General features: G+C 42.9%; 1 protein-coding gene across 1 annotated transcript in view; it reads right to left on the minus strand.

Annotated features, from left to right (window-relative positions):
* The window catches only part of EDAR (ectodysplasin A receptor), a 77,017-nt gene extending 61,479 nt beyond the window's left edge, over window positions 1–15,538 (minus strand). Inside the window, exon 1 of the mRNA XM_081858210.1 lies at window positions 15,256–15,538. The gene's annotated coding sequence lies outside the window, so the exon portion shown is untranslated. The remainder of the gene's footprint in view (window positions 1–15,255) is intronic.
* Between the last annotated feature and the right edge of the window lie 10,381 nt (window positions 15,539–25,919).

Here is a 25,919-nt window from a genome sequence, read left to right on the forward strand (position 1 = left end):
GGGATTCAATCACATACCAGCAAATATAGATAACTGGGAGATCTTGTACAACAAAAGAGTGGACTTTTCCAATAAGAAAAGAGGCAGGGAAATGCATTGGGAAGAGTGGGATAACATTTGCTTTGATGCAACTTCGTCTAATCTCCCAGCAAATAAACCTGGGTAAGAGTCCATTGCCTGTTGTCTTTGTCCATGGAGTTTTCTTGGCAGGGATACTGGAGTGGCTTGCAGGTTCCTGCTCCAGGTGGATCACATTTGGTCAAAACTCTCCACTTGACCTGTCCATCTTGGGTGGCCCTGCACGGCATAGCTCATAGCTTCTCTGAGTTATTCAAACCCCTTCGCCATGGCAAGGCAGTGATCCATGAAGGAGTTGGACCATAAAAAAGGCTGATTGCTGAAGAATTGATGCTTTTGAATTATGGTGCTGCAGGAGACTCTTGAGAGTCCCATGGACTGCAAGAAGATCAAACCTATCCATTCTTAAGGAAATCAGCCCTGAGTGCTCACTGGAAGGACAGATCCTGAAGATGAGGCTCCAATATTTTGGCCACCTCATGAGAAGAGAAGACTCTCTGGAAAAGACCCTGATGTTGGGAAAGATGGAGGGCACAAGGAGAAGGGGACAGCAGAGGACGAGATGGCTGGACAGTGTTCTCGAAGCTACCAGCATGAGTTTGACCAAACTGCAGGAGGCAATGGAAGACAGAAGTGCCTGTCGTGCTCTGGTCCAAGAGTCGGACACTCTAAATGACTAAACAACAACAAAGAGTCCATTAAATAGCCAACATCCCCTAATCTCTTTGCAAACAAATCAGGATGAATGTTCAGCAAACAGGCCATCTGAGAGCACCCTTAGTTGTCCCCTTATTTTTTTTATATAAATTACAAAAGCCCAATATTGATGTAAACTTTCTTGAGGAGAAGCTCCACTGCTTCCAGAAGGAATTGAGGTTAGGTTAAAATATGGGTTTTTTGAGGGGCTTTTTTTAAAAAAAAAATAAACGAGGATCAGAAACCACAGTTTGATCCTAGCTTGTTTCAATAAAACATAGTTTAAGCACAGTTTCTTTCTCCTTATCAAACATAATAACAAACCATGGTGAGTTTAAATCTAGAAGTAGATTCTTCCAGTATCCTCCTTTGGCGGGCATAGGGAGGTATACAAATTTTAATGATGATGATGATGATGATGATGATGTAGGCAGGGGGAATGGTCAATCACCAAGTCTTAAGGGGGCTTGTTCCAACAATGCTAAGCTATGGCTTAGTGTTACATCCTACCAGGCCATTGTTAGGGAGCCTCAGCAGAAGTAAAACTTGAAAAGGTGAGAGAGAAACAAAAAGTAGTTTTACAATGGATCTCCTGTTCAATAGGTTTTAATTATTTGAAACGTTTATTTAAATTGTTAAATTGTTAAATTGTTAATCTGCATGTAACTTGTTGTGTTTGAAGATAATAAAACACATAGTTTAAATCTGTGGCAAGTAGGAGAATGCACAATTAGTGTGACACTATAGGCCCCCAGAACAGGGTCAAGTGGAAGAGTGGAGACCTCAGCAGAACAGAGAAACCTAATTACGAGGGAGCTCCATAGAATTCACTGGGCTTTCTTTCTAGTAAACACATGGATTTGAGCTGCAAAACTATGAATGTACTCCAGTCCTTGTACTTTGGCTTGTTTCTTGTCCTACGATACTCAACTTTTTATTCTAAGAATAGTAGTATTATTCATTGTTTCAGGGTTTTGTTTGTTTGCAGAGATCAAGGCCCAAGGCAGAAACCAGCATCCTCTGCACACCTTCAAAGCTTTCATTTCAAGTTAACGTTTCATTGCTTTTCATCTTGGTCTTCCCCTCCCCATATCTGTGAATAGCCTTGCAATGATCTTGGTCTGCTACAGATGGTTTCCTGTTCTTTGTGCCAAATGTGAAATAGCTATAAAACTTGAAAAGGGTTTGAGGTTGTCACTGCATGAAAAATTACATTTTAGGGAGAAAATTAAATCTGAGCCTTATCCTTTAATTGCTTCGCTTTAATCTAGTTTCATAAAACGAAGTTTTTTTGTTTTTTACCCCGAAAACCTAATCTCCAAAGTTTCCGCTAACATGACCTGAAGGGCAAAAATATCGTTAGCCGTTTCACTCAGGTATCCTTCAACAACAGCGGCAGCATCAACAACAAAAGAATAATGAGCTAGTTCCATTTCAGTTACAACCAAAATGACACTCTCTTCATTTGAGAAGTGTCGTTCCTTTGGCTCCCCTCCACGGTGATAGGGAACGAAATCCCGAGTAGCAAAGATAAAAGCTATGGGATGCAGCTTTACATTATGTGAAACCTTCAGTCCAGAGATGGGAGATCTGTGCTCCTCCACATGTTGAGAGACTTCAGCTCCCATCAACCCCAGCCAGCATGGCTAATGGTCAGGAATGATGGGAGTTGAAGTCCAGGTTCCCCACCCCTGCTGCAGTCCATTGTGTTGGTAAATTATCCTTAGAGTCCATGGGGGAGTATAAGGACCCTAATCATATCTGCTCAAAAGTAAATCCCTTTGAGACCAACTTTACCTCAGTGGGGTCCACTCCCAGGTTAATGGGTTTAGGCAGCCTATCAACACTTACCTGGGAACAAGCCCTATCAAACATAGTGGGACGTACTTCTGAGGAAATCTGCATAGCATATGCATAATGAACCCTCTGTTAATGACTATTTACACAACAACAAGAACAGCAGAGAAGAGATTCTCACAGTAGCTTTCCCCCTGAAGCTCTTATTACTGTAGCTCAATGGGGGAAAGGCAGGTATGGCTTCACACCTAGTTTGACTCTTCGTCTTTGAATCCAGTGTTGTGGTCTTGATCCAAACTGGATCCTTCACACAGCTGCTTTTAACAACAACAACAACAACAACAACAACAACAACAACAACAACAACAACAACACATCAGGAGACCCATCAAGGTTCTGCACCTCACATCCAGTTTGCACCTGAACGTTACAGCAAGGCTATGATCATACATACTCTTACCTGGAGAGTAAGTCCCATTGAATAAGCATGTATAAGATTGCACAAATAAACACTATTTGTGTCTTTAAAATGCAAAAACAAGCCTCCATCATTGTCAAGTGTGTTCACACATGCTTTCTTTTAGGGCTGTGGAAAATAGCTGACAGCTACTTCTGCAGGTCATGGATTCATATGCTCCTGCTCATTACCCTCCTACACTGCCATACACTTTTTATAAGAAAAAGTTAAACCCTACATAATATTTGTATAACTAGAGCTCTTTTTAAAAAGGGGGTTGGTGTGAGGACTTTTGTGAGGTGAGAGCTGCAACAACTATCTATTGTCCATCCTACTAGTCCCAGTGGAACAGACTCAGGTAATTTCAATATAATTATCTCCGTCCCTCCCACCATCATGTGAATTCCATTTGCCTCTACAAAATGCTTATAATATCATAAAGTGCTTTGGCCACTTGTTTCTTCAGGCGCATGAGAGACGTGTATTGGATCTTCTGTTTCTCTTATAGCTACATTAGGATAGATGACAACAGCGTTGTTACCAGGGCACAATGAATTAATGGACATTCTCATTCATAATGAGCAGAGGCCCTTGAGATCATGTATGGGGATTCTGAGACCCTGATGATGATGTTAGCTCCCGTTAGCTCCATGCAGCATGGTCTTGGATGATGGGAGTTGTAGTCCAACTATTTATGGAAGTGCAAAGGCTTCTCTAGGCCCCAGCGTTTCCAGATGTACAATTCTAATCCTCCAACCAGCACTGGATACTAGGTCATGATGTTCTTCAGCAGTTGCCTAGCTTGCAGCTGGTTTGTTTCTGAGCCTTGAGGTTTCCAATATTTAAATCGTGTTCCAGAATGAATAAGATAAGAATCAAACAGCGCATGATGATCAACACATCTAAGAGCCAGTCAACTCAAATATATTGCTTTTCATCTTAACAGCTGTCTTTTTAACCCTCACTAGATAAGCCAAGAAAAATATTTGTTTGAGAGAGAAACACCCGCATTGCATTATATGTTGTGAAAACAAGATAAAAATAGCAACACGAATACATACGAAAGTATGGCAGTGCTTGTTTTGGAAGGACACAATAACCATCATCATCATCGATGATAGCGGCCGCAGTTCTCTTGAGTGCCAGTTCTTATGTAGCCAAAACTGTGCCACCCACTCACAAGAGGGAGGGACCAGCATGCTTGGGAAATCCCTGAGGTTTGCAGAAAGGCAACAGCCTAAGGGGACCAATAAAACCAGACCGATGTGTCCTGAGCATGCTCAGTAGGCACGGAATGCTGACTGACAGCTGAGGTGGGAGAGAATGGAAAAACTCATGGGCAGGGGAACTGAATGGAACACTGAGCAAATGCATTCCACATCGCAATATTTTGGTGCATATGTATATGTATATATATATACACTACTTGCTCATTTACAGTTTGTATTTGGAAGAACTTTTAAGGCACTTACCCCAGTCACAGAAATATGAGTCAATCCTTAGAATGCTAAGGATCAGCTAAATTCTCATAAATGGGTACAGTGGTACCTTGGGTTAAGAACTTAATTCCTTCTGGAGGTCCATTCTTAACCTGAAACTGTCTTAACCTGAGGTACCACTTTAGCTAATGGGGCTTCTCACTGCCGCCGTGTGATTTCTGTTCTCATCCTGAAGCAAAGTTCTTAACCTGAGGTACTATTTCTGGGTTAGCGGAGTCTGTAACCTGAAGCGTCTGTAACCTGAAGCGTCTGTAACCTGAGGTACCACTGTATATGTGTTCAAGGAAACAATTTGGGTGGCACAAGTTCTATTCTCCCCTGCTGCCTCCCATGCCTGTTCTAAGGTTTCTCCACAGAAGTTCGGGGAGCAGAAAGGAAGAGGAAGTTCTGCTGTACGAGTCGAAGTTCTTATGCTAACAGGGCAGCTTCACTGGATGCAACCCTTTTTGCATTACCCTCCAGAACGAGGCCCCAGGATGGTAATTTTCAGTCTATTGTCTAATCTGCAGTATCATCATTATCATTCCAGGGGCCATAGGATGGCAGTCCAAGTCATCCGAAAGGGGCATTATCCACTAACTGGAAGTCTTATAAAAGGTTTCTGCATATATAACATGATCTAATAATTTCAAGGCAGCTGGGGGAAAGTATAAATCTGTTTATCATCTCGCAGGAGAGAGGGGAACTCAAATGGTGGTGATTGACAGGATTATTCTAAGAAAGCATCATAAATCAAAACCAGCAAGCATGGGGGGAGGGGAATCTCCTGAGAGTTGCCAGGACACTGGACATGTATAAAAGATTAGATGTCTGGAATCTATGCCAAAAATAGGACAGGGATCTGGGATGGTTTTAAAAAGTACTGTCTCCTCCAATAGACTCAACAGAGGACAGCCATGATTATTAGCTAGCTTGATGCTTATGTTTCTTCTCCACAGTGTAACCCAAAGATTGTAGTTTTTATCTAAATGCCAAATGTTGCAGCCAAGTGGTGGTGCAAAGCCACAAGACACAACAAAATACAATCTTGTGCAATTCTATGAAAACACAGATCCTATTTATTTCAAGGGCAAAGATTATTACCATATAGGATTAGATATCCATGCTGATTACAAAATTTCGCAGTAGTTATAACACTCTTGAAATCCCACTGTATGATTAACTCCTTCCTTTTTTGGGTGTGTGGGGTGTTAGGGGAGGGTAGTACCTCTGGGGGAACATGTCGTTCTCCTTCTAGGGTAGTTTGTCCACCTTTGGTTCCCCCCCCACCCACACTCAGGTCTCACCTGTGGCTCCTAGAAGCTGTCAGAATGTGACAGCAGCCACACCCCAGGAAATAAACAAGCGGCTAAACCAGATGACAGTAGCCAATGGGGCTCAAACCCTCGGTTATTTGGGACCTCCCCTGCATGCAAAGACAGGCTCCATGTGATTGAGCAGATGAGACCACTAGAGAGTCCATTGTTCAAGAAGGCAGTTTCTGCACGTGCTGTAGAGGGAAGAGAGGGTCTGATTGGGCTCGTCACCCTGGAAGGTAGCCCATCTAGAGGGGAAACTCTGATCCTAACTCTCTGCTGCCTTGTGGGATATATTCTGGAGAAGAACAGGCTAAGGGGTAAACCCTACACAAATGCAGAGTGAAGTCCCTAAGATGGTTGGGTGGTGCCTTGTCTGCATCCTTCCAGCAAGTCCTTCCAGCCAAGCTGGTGCCAAATGTATTGCTCTGCTTTCCTTTGGACCACTTCAGCAAGGCCGGGGGGGGGGGGTCTTGTCATCTGGGCAGCTCAGGATCCACACTGCTTTGGCTTGCACCCCAGGAGGTCACTTTGGTGCTGCTATTGCAGCAGTTTGATTTCACACTTGGAGGTGAATTCCATTGCCTTTCGAGACAGATGGATGCCAACAATTTATTTCAAAGGAAAGGATTATTATTACAGTATCTAGGATAGGATTGCCATATTTGAAAAAGTGAAAATCCGGACACAAAAGTTGTTGAGTGTTGTTGGGTTTTTTTGTTCTTTGTTTTGGCAAAGTTGTTGTTAGCTATTTTTTTTTATATAGGTTAGTGGAAATTCTGCCCGAATGCCAGTTTTGACAGGTGAATCCCAGCTATGTCCAGGAAATTCTGGACGTATGGCAGCCCTAATCTAGGATTAGATATTCATGTATATTATTTTTCACAGTAGCTGTAACATTCTTGAAATCCCACTGTATTATTAACTCTTTCTAGAGTGTTTAAGGATAATATAACATGGGCAATTAGTAGCAGTATTTGCATGGAACAACACTTCTGTTATGTATAGAATTATATAACATGCGTAGTAAAGAAAGCCTATCAGATGTGTTTTCACAGGCAACAGATGTGAGCAGCCATCCTGTTTATTTAGTGTTTTCATTAAGTCATTTTCATCCTGCCGTTTGGGAGCCAAACCCTCACAAGACAGTTTACAATATAAGAAATCAGGATTACAACGTTAATACAATACATGTCAAAACAATCTATAAAACAATCCATAGTCACTACTTTTCAGATGTCGTCGTATGAATTGTTTTGATATGTATTGTATTAATGTTTTAATCCAAAAGCAATATAAGCATATAACATCAGATGAAAATGTTGTCACCATGTTTTAATTTGATGTTGCTTAATGGCTAGTTTTGATATATATTTAGCTTAATATGGCAATCCCAATTTCTTATTTTGTAAATAATGCAGTGAAAGCTGGGGAAAAAATAGTAATTTCAGGATAAGTTTAAACACCATGAGAGGCTGGCCAAGCAATGTTTTGGAGGGAGTTCCACTGACGTGGGACCACTGTGGAGAAGACCACGTCCTTGATACCCTGATATTTCTTAGTGACAGATCAGAGAATAGGGTCACACCCACACCATTCATTAAAAGCACATTGCTTCCCACAAAGAAGCACCAGAACTGTATGTTGTTAAGGGTGCTGGGAATTGTAAATCTGCAAGAGATAAACTACAGTTCCCAGGATTCTTGGGAAAAAGTTATATGTGCTTCAGATATATGGTGTGGCTGTGACCTAGACCAATTTAAGTTCTGTTCCCATTATACTCTTGTTTAAGAGAGATAATAAAGTTCTTTTCTAGCTTCTGGACACCTAGAAATGTCCATGCATGTGTAAAGAACCCTTCCAATAAATTTCCTAAATATCAAGGGCTATGATAGCAACGCGGGATGCGGGTGGTGCTGTGGGTTAATCCACAGAGCCTAGGACTTGTCGATCAGAAGGTCGGCAGTTTGAATCCATGTGACGGGGTGAGCTCCCGTTGCTCGGTCTCAGCTCCTGCCAACCTAGCAGTTTGAAAGCACATCCAAGTGTAAGTAGATAAATAGGTACCGCTCTGGCGGGAAGGTAAACGGCGTTTCCGTGCGCTGCTCTGGTTTGCCAGAAGCGGCTTAGTCATGCTGGCCACATGACCCAGAAGATGCACGCCGGCTCCCTCAACCAGTAAAGCGAAATGAGTGCCACAACACCAGAGTTGTCCACGACTGGACCTAATGGTCAGGGGTCCCTTTACCCTTTACCTTTTATGATAGCAACACTTTAAATTGAGCCTGAAAATTGTTCCATCTGCCATCTTATTTTCCATCCAGAGATAAGATGGCACAACATCTGTTTGCTGTTAATTAGTTAAGAATAAAGTCTGTAGAATTCCATGGCAAGCTTGGTCCACAATAAAACTGAAACAAATACCTGAGGTTTCACGCAACTTTGCCCATCAGATTTTTGCACGAGATTTCAAAAACATAACTCACATATGCATTTTGAACCTTCAGATTTGAATGTTTTAGACTTGTTGGCACCATTCACTGGCATGCTTCAAATGTGAAACCTCGTAAGATGTCAACTGTCAAATACTAATTACTCTTGTGTGTTATCTTGCAAATCGCTTCAAAAGCACCTGGCAGGACACCACCATCAGCTTGTGCCGTTTGCAGTCCCAGGCAGGCGTCAAAAGCAGAAGCTCTCTCCAAACCCTAGCAAGCTGTTGTTTGTGGCTGGTGGGTTTTTCTCCAGGATCAATGGCACTATTTCAGAAAAGGTGTTTGGAGAATTGCAGCCAGAAGGCGCCTGTGAAGATATTAACCACCACTCTATCTGCCTCAGGCCCTTTAGCGAAAAGGTTGTGGTAAACACACAGTTTGCTTCACATCTGTATGTTTTGAAAATCACACTATGACAGTGTTATCTCATGACTCAAAAGCATCTCTGTAGGCAGTTTGACTCTAATTGGCCCACAGGCCTATCTGTGATACACTGACTAAGGCTTGTAATCCATGAGTTTCCTTTTCCCCTTAATTAGTGATCCTGTGGTGTTTTGAAGTGTGCTCTTCCTTTCCCCACTTGCCTTTACTTTAACTTTATTTTAAAATGACATCCCTGGTTAAAAAGAAAACACTCAAGTCTTTAAGCTATTGAATACTTATGGGTCAAAGCATTTCTACCCCACCTTTCTAATGTATCTGTGAGCATTCTGCATGTGAACTTGATTGCTTGTTCCTTGATTACTCATCTCTTGATGACTTTTAGTCAAATGTGTGGTCATTGAAAGGCATGTTGTTGTTTTTGAGGTGAGCTGATGCCAAATGAAAATTATGAGTGCGGTGCGCAAATCTTTCCTTCGCACCTGCAATTCATCACTTAGTTATACCCAATCTACATGTGTGAACGGTTCCTGTTCCAGAAAGAAGATACACATGTGTACATACATCTTAAAAAATGAACCCAGATATCTACTTTGCATAACGGGATGCTTGGTTTCTTTGCTCTCTCTGTGAATCACCGAGATTATCTCTAGAGGCTGCTCCAACCCCCAAGTGCTTGGGGCAGAAGATAAAGGAGATGCCCCACAACAGAAGGAGATGGTGTGTTGGAATCTTATCCTGTGTGTTTTGTAAAAGGAAGGGCTTCTGCAAACTGCAGAGGAGTGAAACCTCCTCTATGCTGCATACCCCTGGAGCTCTGGCATTCAGGCTGAAAGTAGGCCATAGCTCTGCAATTGGTTTTGGTGTTATACAATCAGCTTTACAGAATGATAAATGAGGCAAGTTTCCTACTCCTAAGTAGCAGCAGATGTGAAAGAGCAGGCATGAAAGATTGATGATAAAGAGCTACCACCAATAAACAAACAAACAAACCCAGTGTAGATTCAGTTCTAACAAAAAATGAGGGAAACCGAAAAGGTCCATGCCCACTTTACTGATGTTAACAACAACAACAACACCCACCACATTAGAAGTAACTTTTATCCTTTATCTTTCTGTTCGTGATGCTTCAGACTTGTGGCTCCCTGTATCATTTCAAATGGCTACCCTGCTTACAAGCTGGCGAAGGTATATTGGGCCTAAAAGCTTTAGACCTGGAGGAAAGCTAGATGGGGTACAAAGCTGGTTCATTTGGGTGAATGTGAGACTGCCCTCCTAACCCTATTCTACTCTCTGCCGGTCCCCACCTGTCCAAGCGATGGCACTGCCTATCAGCTTTCTCCTCCTTAGTCTCAGGATTTCATGCTATATAGCGAGGAGGATGGAAGCAAAACTAGAATTAGTTGGCCCTGCCTGCCATTGGCTCTGACTCCACCTATTTTTGGCTTCCTGGCCTTCCATCCCATCAGTCCTGATGGGCAGCAGCTACTAGTGGGGGCAAATATCCAAAAACACACACACCAGCGACTCATTTTTTGTATTTTTCTTTTTGTCGAAATCCGGCATGGCCAACTGGTGGTCCATTGGCCACACCTATAGCTTGATTTGACCTGCTTCTCTCTCCTGTCCCAAAACCATCCCTGCAGAGAATGCTTGTATGTCCTTCAACACATGAAATAGGTAGGAGGACTGCCTTAAAGTGGAAGGGGAAAGTTTCAGGGCTGGTGTGAGTGCCTCAGAGTCTGTTTAGACACCTTCCTGCTGTGACGCCTAGTGACTCATACATGCTCTGAGCCTGACAGTAATAGTATATTTGCTGTGGGACTATCTGCCCCACAACCAGTCAAGGAGACTGTAGGCCTCCAAGCTCAGGAAGCAGGTCGGCAGGAGTCTAAGTTGACATTTCACTGCATTGTAGAAGACTCACTTGGAAGCACATTTCAAGTCTTTATTCTTGACATTAGTGCTACCATGCATTTGCGGTCCCTCCCATGCAGACAAAGAGCTTGTATTGGTGCAAAGGCTTCCTCCATAGTCTTAATCTCGGCATAAACATCCCAACCAGACCATTAAGTTATACTTGGAATTGGCATAGAAAGAGCGTGACTGAAGCAGATCAAAGTCCATTTTTTATGATTTTTTACTTATGGGATTCTGGCTGAAACCATTAAACATAATTTACAGGGCAATCCTGCATGTCTACTCAAAAGTAAGCCCAACTGAATAAAAGAGGCCTTAAACCCAGGAAAGGGAGTGTAGAATAGGATAGCAACCTTAATTTCCTTTAAAATACAGCATTTAATAACATGCATATTGCATTGGGTCAAACCATATTCTAAAATACAATTTGGGTTGTTTTGCAGGATGGCTGATGCAAAACTGCACTTCCGTAGCAATATTTCTTAGTGGTTTATTTCTCAGCATTAGAAATTTGTTTCCTGCCTATTTTGAATCAATTTGAACTTTGCGCATTTCTTAATATTTTATCTTCCTCTTCTAGGTTAGAGAGCATTTCATTATGAAATACTTTCTCCTCATTAAAGTATTTATACCCTGTGGACAACTCACCTCCTCAACTTCTTTTTGATATGATAAATAGCTTGATCGTGTTAAGTTGCTAGCTGCTAGGCTTGTTTTCCAATCCTTAAAAATTCTCATAACTCTTCTCTTGAACGCTTTCCAATTATTTTTAATGTCTTTTTGTCAAAGTGGACATAATTCTAAACACAATGTTTCAGCAGTGCTATTAACATCACCTCTGCCCTCCCGCACTCAGTATATTTGCCTTCACATTTATTTCACAGTTATAAGTAGCAGTGTTTAATTAACTGGTGGTCTAAAGCTGCAATTCTGTGCCCACTTACTAGGGGGCAAGTTCCTTTGAGCACTGCATTAATTACTTCTGAGAAAGATATGCACAGGTTTGGGCTGCATATTATTTGCACTTCTGCATGGCATGCGCAAATGGCATGTGTGATGGTTGCGCATGCATGCATTTTGCTGTGGTCCCATGTGAGATACATAGAATCTGGGCCATTGTGGCTTCCTGCATAGATCACTATTCCAAATGATTTCACTAGGAATCAAAGAGCAGTATATAACTCCAGATTTGTGTCAGTTTAAGCAAGGTCAAACTTTGGCCCAGGGAATGTTGTTTGAAGCCTGGAAAGCTGCTGCCAGGGGCAATTTATTTCCTTTGCTTAGGTTTTTCCTTTTTTCCTGCCTGTGTATTCAAGAATGAAAAAAAGATGTCTTGGGGGAATAATTACAAACATTAACATTTAATAATTATTTTCTCCTTGGTGGCTTTCTTAAATGAAATATTTCAGAATTCCTCAGCCAAGGAAGATTAAATTAAATACTTCTGATCTGAGTCATTTAGCTGACTTCCTTTTGCCCACCTGAGCCAATTGCTACTTTTTCTTTTTCATTATCTTGCAGTCATTTGGCTCTTGTACAGTTTCACTGACTCTGCACCAGCTTCATATTCAGAATTTATCTGATGATGGCCATGCTCAGTTCTGCCCCTATCAGCAGGAAACACCCCATGGGGCTCTTGTTATACCCAGTCCTGTGGCCCTCGCTCAATAAATTTTCAGCAGTGAGCCTCATAACATATTGCCCGGAGCAGATCCCAGAATCAAAGCATCAGAAACTCAGAAGTACCATACATTTTCTTGTATAAATCTATGTTTTTTTACTCTAAAATAGTGTTCAAAATCAGGGCTCGTCTTATACACAGATATATCCCCCCCCCCATTTTCTTAAATCAGAGTCCCCCATAATAGTAGGGGGCGTCTTGTACATGGGGTCATCTTATACACGGAAAAATACAGTACATAATGCCCCTGTATAAATTAGCACTACACGATTTATAGAATCCAAGTCTTTACTTCCACGTGTTCATTGGCACAGTACAATAACTAATAATAACTAGAGTGGCACACACTGAGGCATAGGTGCCGAGTTGCAGCCAACTTTTGGGGGGCTAACATCACGCGTGCGATGCACATCTTGTGCATATGATGTCACGCACGTCACATGCATGACGACTTGCACCAGGCATCTTCCCAATGTAACATTTGTGTGCCAGGCCACACTGGTCTGTGCATCTCTCCTGACACTGTGCAACCCAGGGCAACATCCCGCCAGGCCTTCTCTGCCCCCCCCCCAAGATAGAAGGGGGCTGAGCCCCATCCAAACAGACATGGGCGGGGGGCTGTAGACGCCTCAGCCCCATAGAATTGGCACGCCTGCACTGAGAGACTAGAAAGTTAGACTCCTCCAGCTTATGAAAGTAAGGAGGGAAGAAAAAACTGCATAGATGTTGACAGAGATACAGATTTTGTTTTATTGCCATGCATAATAGCAGCAATAAAACATAGCATGGTAATAAAATATTGGGATAGTTTTAGCAGCAGCAACAGTGGGTTCACACAGCATCCAAGGGTTGAGAAGGGAATTTAAGGGCATATATAATTCATATTTTAGTCCCTGCAATATGTATCGTATACTGGAGGAACTGAAATATCAAATTATTAGCATGGGAGAACACTGAAGAAAAAATCCAGCCCATAAATTTTAGAAAGGGCTCCTTCCCCACGTGTGAAATTGTTGCTCCCCATCATCCTTGGGAGTATGTAAGATACTGTCACACCAACAAATTTGATGTTAATTTGTAAAAAATAAATAATGAAAGTGAAAAGTAGGAAAAATTAATTGGCCAAAAGGCAAGATGTTGACTTGATGACTTAGTTAAGGTCGAGAGGGTTTTCTTAATGGTCAGGGTCTGACAAATAACCCAGAGATGCATTTTAAATAAAAGCACACATTCTACTCATGTAAAAACACCTGGCAGGCCCCACAAATAACCCAGAGATGCATTTTAAATAAAAGGACACATTCTACTCATGTGAAAACATGCTGATTTTTGGACCGTCCACGGGCCGGCTTGAGAAGGTCATTGGGCCGGATCCGGCCCCCGGGCCTTAGTTTGCTTACCCATGCACTAATCCCTCTGGTCACTAACCAGTCTAATACAGCAGGCAGTTCCTTCCCCATCCCAGTGTTGTGGGGCATAGGAATTCATCCCCCCCCAAATATAGTCCGGCCCCCCACAAGGTCTGAGGGACAGTGGACCGGCCCCCTGCTGAAAAAGTTTGCTGACCCCTGAATTAGTGCATTCAGGGCATGGCTGGCTAGCTTGCGTCAGCAGCTATTCACTTGACCTGACGTTTCACGTGGTGTGCTCTTCTCTCTGCATAGCTTGATGGGGGCAGCAGGTTGGAGCAGAGGCAGAGACCACCCTGCTTTTTAGCAGGAAATTACATTAGTTGATGCCTTTGAGAAGGCAGTTTGAAGAGTTGATCCTTGTGGAATCACACTGCCACGAAAAACAAGGAAAGCTAATTTTATACAGCTGAGTGGGAGTGAAACACAGGAATATCAGTATCTAACAAAGCGGTCAGGGCATGCTTAGGTGAGCAAAGACTGTGTTCCACCCAATGGAGGGAGGTATGTCCTGTGCCTTCGGGCCTTGATCCTCATGTTAAAGATGCCCCTATGCCATATAGCAAACGGATGGAAATGGAGAGGAAATGGCTGTCTGTTCTTGTCCTATCCATTTGCAGGAATGTAGTGACCACTGCTGGCCAAAGGATGATTAGATGGGCTGTTGGTCTGCACATGTCTTACGTTCTTGCACAGTGCAAATCAGCTTTGGTCTCAAGAGATTATTGCAGATTTTAAGACAGTTGAGGAGCAGATCCAGTTTAGTCATGCAAGGAACAGATCCATTAAATGTTTCAGTCTGTATGGCTGTAAAAACAGCATTCCCTGGAACTCACGGATGTCTCCACTGTTAGTCAGAAATGCTAAACAACATGCTTAAAGATCTAGCAGAATGCAATCATTTTCTTTATAGCGCTTGGGTTCCCTGTTGCTCTACAATATTGAGAAAACTTTCTCCTGGAAACAAAACCGTACATGCTCCTAAACTTGTATTTACAGGTATGTAATTCCCCACATTCAATCAACCTCATCCTGGCGGGTGCTGAGGTGCCTTGCAGTAATATTCTTTGTTCCCGTCAGCGTATAAGTTATAAACATATTGCTGGTATTCTGTACAACTCAAGTAACAAAGCTGCAATCTCCAAGCACAAACTCTAAAATGCCAAAAAAAAAAACCCAAAACCAACCACATATCAAAGCTTATTGTTGCCCATTGTTACAAATAGCCATATAGCAAAAACCCAACTTCTTGGATATATGCTCCATGCTGTATTACATGGGCACTACAAAGAAACACAAGGAAACATCACCCTTTGAATCCTCAATGGAGAACATGCACACAGTTGTTTGGAAGAGATATGGGGGTGGGGGATAAAAATGTGGAATCCAGGGCTTTCAGCACATCCCATGAGCGGAGGCGCTTCTCGTGAAATATTAAAAATGACAAATATTTTGAAAACAGTATTTTGATTGCTGTATCCCGATCGCCGCCACAAAGAGTATCTAGCTTCCCCGAACATAAATTTCTTATGAAAAAGAAATCTTACCTTGCGCAGAATTAAAGAACAAAGCCGAAATCCAGCCAAGCAAGCAGTCTGTCACTAAAACGCTGACAATATCCAGTTTCGAGCTACTGAAGCGCTTTTTGCAGTTGCCTATGGGCATCACACCATCAGATGCTGCAAGGCAGGCAGGTGGACCATATCTCATGGGTGTTCCAAGACCTACCTACTGCTCTCCATAAAGGGCCACCATGTACCCTGTCCTTCCCTTACTTTGCAGTCTCAGAGGACTTTCCTGCAACTTTCCCCTGAGTGGCTTTCCTTTGAGTTTGATAGATCTGAAAACTGCGAAAATAATGGGTTTCCCTTCTGTGGAAACTCACCTGCACCACCTAGGGGTCTAACACAGGATAGGAAAAGCTACTGGAATAGGGCATAGGCTCCCTCTCTCACAGAATTCTTTTGCTTGGGTTCACACTACAGTTTAATGCCAGATCTGATACAGCCTTGCTTTATTTAACATTATTTATTATGATTATTTGTATCTTGTATTTGAGGATACAGATCATTCCAAAGCAGCTTAGTTACAGATGACTGTGCATTTAATCTTTGTACATCGAGAAGCTATGGTTGGGATAAATCTAAAAACCATTGTTTAAAAATTATTGAGGATGGGCTAAATGTTGCCTCATTTTCCCTCCCCATTTTGTTGTTTGACATATTTTCGCCAAAATCCATATGGTGCGTTTTAACTTTTGTGAATGCAAATGGGAGAGATTTAATTTTTCAAAGTAGACGCTCCCAAAGCTTGGGGCAATTGCTTGTTAAATTCATTTTAAAAACTGTATGCTGCTGAACGGTAAATAAAAGCTCTTAGTGGCTTATAAAGAAGTATACATCGAAGTAGTAAACAAAAATCAGTGTTAAAAAAAGGAAGACTATTCATCTCTATTCAGCACCTAGGAAAACTGTAATAATAATAATAATAATAATAATAATAATAATAATAATAATAATAATACAGTAGCACCTAGGAGGGAAAGTATAATGTCTGAGTCTTTATAGAGCAGCAATATTTGTTCAACTAATAGCCAGATCCAAAAGATTGCAGCACTCTGGCACCTTTAACAGTTGTGCATAACGGGGAAGTTAGCAGGAACAGGCTACCAAAATCTCCCCTTCCACACACCTATTGAAGGTGCCAGAGCCCAATACAATTTTGCATGAATAGGCCTCTGCTCATTAAACAATAATGGATTGGCCCTTGCACAGCCTGGAATTGTCCAATGCCTATTTACTCAGAAATAAGTTCCTCTGTGCTTAGAACTTCAGCGTGTGTATGGAACTGCAGCATGCCCATGCCTCCTCCAAAATAAGCCCTAGTATGAGACTTACTTCCATGGTACTGCGTAGGATTGTGGTGTTAATCTCTGTGATTTTATAAACCCACTCAGGACCAGGAATAAGTCCCACCGACCACAAATGAGTTTATTTCTGAGTAGACATGTATAGAATTGCACTCATCAGACTACTGAGCTGAGATAGCTCAGTCAGTAGAGCATGAGACTCTTAATGTCAGGGCCATGTTGGGCAAACAAATCCTGCATTTCAGAGGATTGGACTAGATGATCCTTCCAACTTTACAATTCTATGAGCTACTATGCTACACCAGGGCTGTAGAATCATTGCGTTTAGGGAAGTTTTAAATGTTTAATGTTTGATCATGTTTTTAATACTCTGTTGGGAGTCGCCCAGAGTGGCTGGGGAAACCCAGCCAGATGGGTGGTGTATAAATAATAAGAAGTTGTTGTTGTTGTCGTTGTTGTACATTCCCGCATTTGTTCATGCCATCAATACATGTGCATGTTATCTGCCTGTGCCTTGTCAGCGTGACAGTTCTGAACGAATACAAGACGACTCTGTGAAGTTAATTTCACAAGGGGCTTTTAGGAGTAGGGTACGATCAGGTGGTTTGATCACCTTCTAAGACGCAGACGTAGCTGAGATAGGAACCAACATTTTTATCCTGGGTGGCACCGGTGCTGGGAACGTCTACAGAGTGTTGGCAACGCAACCTGACCTTCCACCTGCTCCGCTCCAGGCAGTTGGCTTGTGGTACCTTTGAGCTGCCAAGCCGAGTTTCAGCTGAAGGCAACTCCACGAGGAGGCAGCTAGGCGCCACCACTGGGAAAAGGGAGCCAGCAGAGAAGCACTGAGGGGCAACCAGGAAATTACATTTCTGCAGGCCAGAAAAAGGGCCAAACTGCATGTGTCGTTAAATGTGTTTTTTGCACATTCACACAAATTGCATCCCCTGGGGGTGGGGCGTGAATCAGGACAGGCATGGGGAAGGAATCTAACTCTTTCCTCTCCTGCTACCGCCTGAAGAAAATTCTGGTTCTGAATAAGCTACAGTGGTACCTCGGGTTACATACGCTTCAGGTTACACACTCTGGTAACCCAGAAATAGTGCTTCAGGTTAAGAACTTTGCTTCAGGATGAGAACAGAAATCGTGCTCCGGCGGCACAGCAGCAGCAGGAGGCCCCATTGGCTAAAGTGGTGCTTCAGGTTAAGAACGGACCTCCGGAACGAATTAAGTACTTAACCTGCGATACCACTGTATTTTGTATTGGGAACAAATAGAGGATGGCCAGATTGCAGAAGAAATTGGGGCTCCTGCCTCTTTAATAGTCTTCATGCAATCTATGCAGGAAGTCCTGCTTCTATTCAACTATTAAATGTTGCAAGAACCCTGTCCCTTTTCGTGTGTCTGACTATCTTAGAAAACACTAATGCAACAGGGCGGGGGGGGGGATTAGTCTTTGCATTGTGGATATATTGAAATAAATTATAGGCAAGCAACCAAGAGTATTTCTTTATGCCCTCCCCACTATCAGTAGCTTATTTGGGATTTCAAAAAGTATAATTCCTGACAGCCACAAAGTTGTTGGGCTTTTTTTTAGGAAGAACCCAACAAATTTGAGCTTTTTTGAGAAACCCCCAAAAATAGTGATTTTAAACTTTTGGAGCTAATTCGACAATATTCCACCCTGCCTGTCATTTTTACACATGGCGTGTCAGGAATTTTCTGGATGTATGGCAAGACTATTTAATTTGTGCTGGTCTGACGTGTTGGTCTGACACAGTAGAAATATATATATATATATATATATATATGCTTTCGTAGATTTTTGCTTTCGTAGATTTTCACGGGTACAGGAATGCAGGTTTTGGTGTCCTCGGGTGTCTTCCCGTGTAAAAGTTGGGGTGTCTAGGCGACGTTTCGACGAGGTCTCACTCGTCATCTTCAGGCTGGTGCTTTCGGCTTCTTGTTACTGGAACAGAGCAGGATCTCAGTGTTTGAGTTCCTATAAATACTGTAGAGGGGGTGTGGTGTATAGCCTCCAATGTTCTGGGCAGAGAGGAAGTTCCCAGGCTAGTGTGCCTTTTCTTCTTTTGTTCCTTAATTACTTGAGAGATATCTTGAGTGATTTCTTGAGTGATATCCTGAGTACCACTTAGGTGGGTCATTAGGTGTGGAATAGTTGTTAAAGTCTTTGTGTCTTGACCTCTTGAACTTTGTGAAGAGTTTTCCTGAGAAGATGGCTGTACTGTACTTAGTTGTGCTCTGGCTTGGCTTCGTGTATAGGGGCGAGCTGTGGTTTTGTGGCTTGTGTCAGCCAGATCTGTGTAGGGATTGCAGGGGGGTGCAGCATCCGGAGGTGCCACCATGGATATATATATATATATATATATATATATATATATATATATATATTGTCCAGTAGCATCTTAGAGACCAACTAAGTTTATTCTTTGTATGAGCTTTCGTGTGCATGCACACTTCTTCAGAGAGGCTACCTACCTGAATCTAGAACCATGGAAGGCACCACATTGAGCCGCATGAAAGGGAAGTACATCAACCTCACAGGTATCTGAAGAAGTGTGCATGCACACGAAAGCTCATACCAAGAACAAACGTACCGTATTTTTTGCACTATAACACTCACTTTTTTCCTCCTAGAAAGTAAGGGGAAATGTCTGTGCGTGTTATGGAGGGAGTGCCTATGGGTGGCATGCCTACGGATTTTCCTCCTCTAAAAACTATGTGCGTGTTATGGTCGGGTGCGTGTTATAGAGCGAAAAATACGGTAGTTGGTCTCTAAAATGCTACTTTTATTTTTTTAAAATATAAACCTATTTAATGTTCAATATATGGAAATGCCACTGGCAAAAAGGAAAGGGAAATGTAGGTACTTGATTCTGCTTATAGTTAGATACATTTAATTATACCTCATTCATTTTTATCAGATTTAATGTGCATGACTGTTCATGAGACTAAAGCCTCAGTGTAAAAGTTACTGTAGGCATGTATGACTTTTGATGGAGTAGGGTGTCACTGTTTTCACATTTCCATACCAAAGAGGATCATTGAGTTATTAGTAGGTCATCATAATGGCTGGTAGTCTACATTTGGCTTGGAAGTCACGCAGGCCTGGTGTATTTACTCATATGGGGAAACAATGTTGTAAGCTATCCTTGCCATGAAAAAAATATACAGTCCTATTAATCAGGATATTTTAACAAGCCAGATGATGAAATGCTTTTGTGCTTTCTTTCATTCTAGTGGGGTTGTTATGGAAGAGGTACTTAGTGAATTTCCTCCAATAGGCGGAAAAGAGATGATGTTATGGGGTCTTGACATTACTTCCAAACAACAGAAGAGCTTTCTACATCAGAAACAAACAAACAAACAAAATAGGTGCTTGACTATGCCGTGATGTTGGCATGCACAAGATTTAATTATATGCATGCTTATAGGCAAGGCCACCTCCAGATTTTTCACTGCCCTGGGTGGGTGGGTAGTTGACTGACAGGCCAAGTCTGGAGCTTCCCTCTGCTTCTAGCAAGACCTGCTTCTCACATAAACTAAGCATGTGGCCAGTAATTATTTGCGATGTCTCAAAGTATGCTGGACCTCATGGTTGATTTGCATTGTGAGATGGCTGACCAAACTGGAAAGAGCTCATTAGCTGACCTTATATGCTACTATTGGCATGATGGGCACCTCTTGAATTGTGCCACCCACAGGAACTGGCTAGCATGCCTTTATAGTTGATGTAGCTTATGTAGACAAAACTTCCTAATGTAGAAGGGGGAAGAAGGTTCTCATAACTTCCTATTGCTGTTTGAGGTCATTTAACTCCTCTCTTGGGAGAACCCTATACTAATTTGCACGGACACATCAGCCTTCTAGCCCTGTATTACTGTCAGACCTTACCTACGGCTTGATCCTGGGGATGGAGTTGAGAGATGACCTAACATGGGGAGAAAACAGTAAAGACCTGATGAAGAGAGCACAGCAGAGGTTATATTTTCTGAGAATCCTCCAGAAAAATAATCTCTCAGAGGACCTGTTGATGGCATTTTACCATTATACTGTTGAGAGTGTATTAACTTATGGTCTGTGTGCGTGTGGTTTGGGAGCTGCACGGTCAGGGGAAAAACAATGCTGTCTAGGGTTGTAAAGACTGCGGAGAGAATAATTGGGTGCACTCTTCCCACCTTGGATCAAATCTATGCTTCCAGGTGCCATAAGAAAGCTGCAGAGATAGTGCAGGATAGTGCACACCCCAGAAATGATCTCTTTCAGCTTCTGCCTTCTGGACGAAGGTACGGGGTTATAAAGACTAGGAGTAGCTGCCTGAGAAACAGTTTCTATCCAAATGCGATTTTGGTTTTAAACACAGTGTAAGGTAGTCTCTATGTGAGTATATTGTATTTAATTATGGGGTATCAGAATTTTTAGGGGGTTAACCAGGCTGGGATAGCTGGGATAGCAGGCGTGTTGGTTTTTGAATGTCTGATGTAGATTTTTTTCAATTTCGTTGTTCTGTATAGGACAATGACAATAAAGATTATCGTATTGTATCATCGTATCGTATTGTATCCTGATCATTCTAAACCAAGAGAAGGATATAGTCAAGGTCGAGACTGAAGAAGCAGCTCAGGTTTCAAGAGGCCAAGGGCATAGTCAAAGCTAAACTGCAGATCAGGCACCAGGAAGACATATCAGGGGCATAGGCCAAGGGTTACGTTCCAGGGAAGATGATGAGGCATAGCACTAGGAGGCTGCTCTTTTTTATGGTGAGCATTTGCTAGACCAAGGAGCTTGATAGGCCTAGGTGAGTGTTGAGAGTTGTTCAGTGGAATCCCTGATCTGGAGCTTGTGTAGAAATGAATTCTCTTCACCGCAAGAATGTGCTTCAAAGCTTTACTGCAGGACAGTAGGGGGATCCTAAGCTTGTTCATCATTGCAGAACTTCTCTGAAACCTGCTGCCACTGCTACTAGCCATCAACAAACAAACACACACACACACACACACACACAGAGGGCCCTCCAGTTTCAGCTTCCTGCTGTGAGAGCTCTACAGCCTGTGTTTCTAGAGATTAGTCATCAGGTAGTTTATCTCCCTCTAATGGACAATTACCAGCCTTCTCTGATGCTTTTGCCAGAGTGGCCTTTTTGCTTAAGATAACCCAGATGAGGCACTATTACTCCTTGCACTAGAATGCTCAACCAGCCAGATTGGTTGTTGGATGCCCTGCACACGTATTGCTGGATGCCCTGCTCAAAGTATTGCTCAGCAATACTGCGATGTGAGATGTGGCATGGCACCAGTGCAGCAGCAGACTTGACCACAATTGTGTGTTAGAAATGGGTAGAAAACTCTCCTAATGTTCAAGTCCCCCCTTCCCTCCCAAATGATCACTATTTGATAATAGTGGCAGATCTTGAATTTATGTGCATTGTAATTTAGATTTTTATTGCATTCTGGCATGTGTTTACGCTGCAAGATGGTTTGCTTATTTGATTACCTGCCTGCGGAGTCTGGATATATTATGTGATGCCTTTAGTCATAACAATCATTTTCATTTATCTGTTTCTTATTTTAAAATTACTATATCCTGTGTTGCATGCTCCATATAGCTGAGCAGTGATGCTCCACATCCTTTCTCTGGTTCCCACTAGGGAAAGCTGGACCCATTAAAGATGGGTCCACCCCTGTTCCCGCTGAGTGAATAGGTCTAAGTCCATCCTATCCAGGCAGATTCATTAATTATTATTTATTTTTCAAAAATACAAGGCAGTCTGAGAAGGCTGCATGCTGCCTCCATTCTTCTAAAACAACAACTTCTAAGAGAGCCAGCATGGTGTAGTGGTTAAGAGCGGTGGACTCGTAATCTGGTGAACCAGGTTTGCGTCTCCGCTCCTCCACATGCAGCTGCTGGGTGACCTTGGGCTAGTCACACTTCTCTGAAGTCTCTCAGCCCCACTCACCTCACAGAGTGTTTGTTGTGGAGGAGGAAGGGAAAGGAGATTGTTAGCCGCTTTGAGACTCCTTAGGGTAGTGATAAAGTGGGATATCAATTCCAAACTCTTCTTCTTCTAAGTGTAAGACACTTGGCTGCCCACAGCCAAGAGCAGCTAGGACTTGAGGCTCCTTGTCACCTCACACTTTGAATATAAGTGCAAAACTTGCTCTTGTCTTGTCACTCTCGGGGAAAATATCACTGCTCCTAAGTAAACAGTGGAACCAGCAATGCTTTTTCTGACCCTTTCCCTGCTACCAGCACCCCAGTTTTTAAGACAGCTTATCATATATTTAGTTCCATTTTTGGTGAAAACCATTGATGTACTTTATTCAAGCTGGTTGCAGAGCACACCATTGATTTGGTCAATGTCATGAACTGGCAGGACAATGGGGAGGAGGAAGAGGATCCTGGCGAGGGGTGTAGCTGGGACTGGACATACCGGGGAAAGCAGAGTGGAGAAAGGAAATACTCATATGATGATGCAGGATGGTGAGGGGATGGAGGAACCAGAGCAGCAGGACACATCGCCAGAGTCAGAGAGGCCCCTGTCCCCATAAATATGGCGGGCTCTGAGATGTAGGGAGCAGTGGGAGAGGTGCTCTAGGAGACTGAGGCAGGCAAGGGCCCACAGCCCAGCTCCTTAACTGGCCAGGTGGGGCTCACCAACCCTGGGAGGAGGTGTGTAACTCCTCAGCTGGAGAAGACTTGGAACAGGTGAGGGTCACATGCCTTGTCAAGCCCAGATGCTGCAATCAGCATGCAAAGTACAAAAGGGCAGCAGAGCTGGGGTGTCTGCTCAACTGCCCATGTTGATGGGCCTTGGCTTGGATGCTCCTGGACATCTATGAGTTTGACTCTGGACTGTTTCCTGACTGCTGGACTTCAGACTTGGCTACCTGGATTGACCCTGGACTGTGTTTCTTGGACTTTGAACTTTGGACTTAACATACTGGCTTGTTGCCAGGTAGGTCAGGGGTTCAGGACAGTGAAGTTCCGATTGGCAGTTCAAAAGTTGGCGACATTTTCCTTCCCTGATAAAGTCTGGGGGAAGTAAGTACTGGCAAAAATATTGTCGTGCATGGCTGAATGCAAAAATGAAGCCAGTGACTCTGCCAGTACTGCAACATTTGCCGAGGGAGCCACCTAGCAGGTGCTATGTGCAATTTCTTTCATCATGAAATTTCAGTTAAATGGGTCTTGTCAACCTTTGGGGCCCTTGAGCGCATTTGGAAACGTTATAAACTGTCACGAAAGGTTACACTTTGTCTGTCTTTCTTTAAAGAAAAGGTCTCCTGAAAATTGATCCTGAAAATTTCTCCTAATGCATTTACTTTTTTCTTTTTTTTGTATGCAATTTTGTCATAATGGGCACAATTTTGCAGAGCGTTTCTCCCTAATATTTTGTGTCATTTTCATTAATATACAGTATTCATTTTTATGGATGCTTTCCTCAACGCCATGCATTTTTTGTTCACACTACTTGACTGGAGAACTGCTTGCAAAATTTAGAGAAGTGCGAACTTTGGAGGATGGCTGTGTTTGAATATTGTTTCAGAAAGTGCAAATTTAGTAGGTGAGCTGAATCACATTTCTTCCCCCATCCCTAGTTGTAAGCAAGTGCCATTTTTGACATTACATTATACATCATTGCTAATCATGGGGCACATCCAGTAAGGCATGGGCTTCTAATTTCCTGACTTTGTGGACCGTGAGTCAGTCAGTAATGCTTATTCTCTTAATGGTTCCAGAACAAATGCAGAGGAGATAACTAAAAAGATACTGGACTTGAAAAATTGTATTTTTCAAATAATTGTACTGGATTCTACAGCTGACTTTGCACGTTTAAATGAGGGAATGGGGAAGTGGTGCCCTCCACATGCTGTTGGACTCTCATCAGCCCCCAACTAGCATGAACAATGGTAAGGAATGAGTTGTCTCCATCCATGTTTTAAATGCTTTGGTTTATATTCTGGTTGAGAAAAGTCTTTGAATTGATGGAGGCCTCTATAAATGGAACAGAGGAGGAGGTGGCAATTTTCATGAATTTCTCCATGTAGCTCACATTCCATGCTATTCCATGCTATCAGCAACTCTCTGCAACACATTAGGGGTGGAGGGTCACAAGGAAATGGGTACCAGATCCAGAGCCGTAGCTAGGTGATCTTGCGCCCCTGGCAGAACCGCCCAGATTGTGCCCCCTGGCCATGGACAAATTAGCTTTTCTTTCTGCCTCTCCTACAACCCCCCCTCCACCCAGTCAATTCACCCTCTATTTAAAACCATTTCTTACGAGGCAATAATCAACATTTATATTTATGGACATATTTTTAGCCAATTTTGTTCGCCCCATTGCCTGCGTCCCTGGTGGGGGCCCACCTCACCACCCCCTCGCTACGGCCCTGATGAGACCAAACAACCTTCCCTTCTCTTCAGTTTGCAGAGTTCTTTGCTGCATAAAATACCCTTCCACCAACGGACAGGCGCAATTGGATCCAGTCCTCTGCATAGTGACCCTGTATGCAATGATTTGGGCATAATTCTCATTAGAGTGTACTTCTTGAAATAATAGGCTGGATACTGCCCTGTGCTGATGACGCAGCACTCATCTTGATATACTCAGTGAAGTGCAAATTGAATATTGACAGCCATAGAACTGCTTAGGTGAGCACAGGTTATTTCAGTGGAATCTGATTGCAATTAGCTCCCTGTGTTAATTATATGTGACATAAAACCAATAAGGTGTTTTGTTTTGTTTTAACATGTGTTACTCTTTAACTTCAGTAGGAATATCGTTTAAATTTTCATTACTTGAAATGGCTGGCCATCAACAGTTCAACCTTAAAAGGTAAAGGGACCCCTGACCATTAGGTCCAGTCGTGACCAACTCTAGGGTAGCAGCGCTCATCTCGCTTTATTGGCCGAGGGAGCCGGCGTACAGCTTCCGGGTCATATGGCCAGCATGACTAAGCCGCTTCTGGCGAACCAGAGCAGCTCACAGAAACACCATTTACCTTCCCGCCAGAGCAGTACCTATTTATCTACTTGCACTTTGACGTGCTTTCGAACTGCTAGGTTGGCAGGAGCAGGGACCTGGCAATGGGAGCTCACACCATCGTGGGGATTCGAACTGCTGACCTTCTGATCGGCTATCCTAGGCTCTGTGGTTTAACCCACAGCGCTACCCGCGTCCCTTAGCTAGCCCAAAATACAGCATGGAGTTCACATACTGAATGGAAGTGGACAACATGACCTCTGCTTCATCGTGTCACTGCTCCTTTACCTAGGAGTAGATGAAGCTTGAGGGTTGGTGTAGTGCAAATGCATAGACAG

This window comes from Podarcis erhardii (genome assembly GCF_964252035.2).
Source record: "Podarcis erhardii genome assembly, chromosome: 4".
NCBI lineage: Eukaryota > Metazoa > Chordata > Lepidosauria > Squamata > Lacertidae > Podarcis > Podarcis erhardii.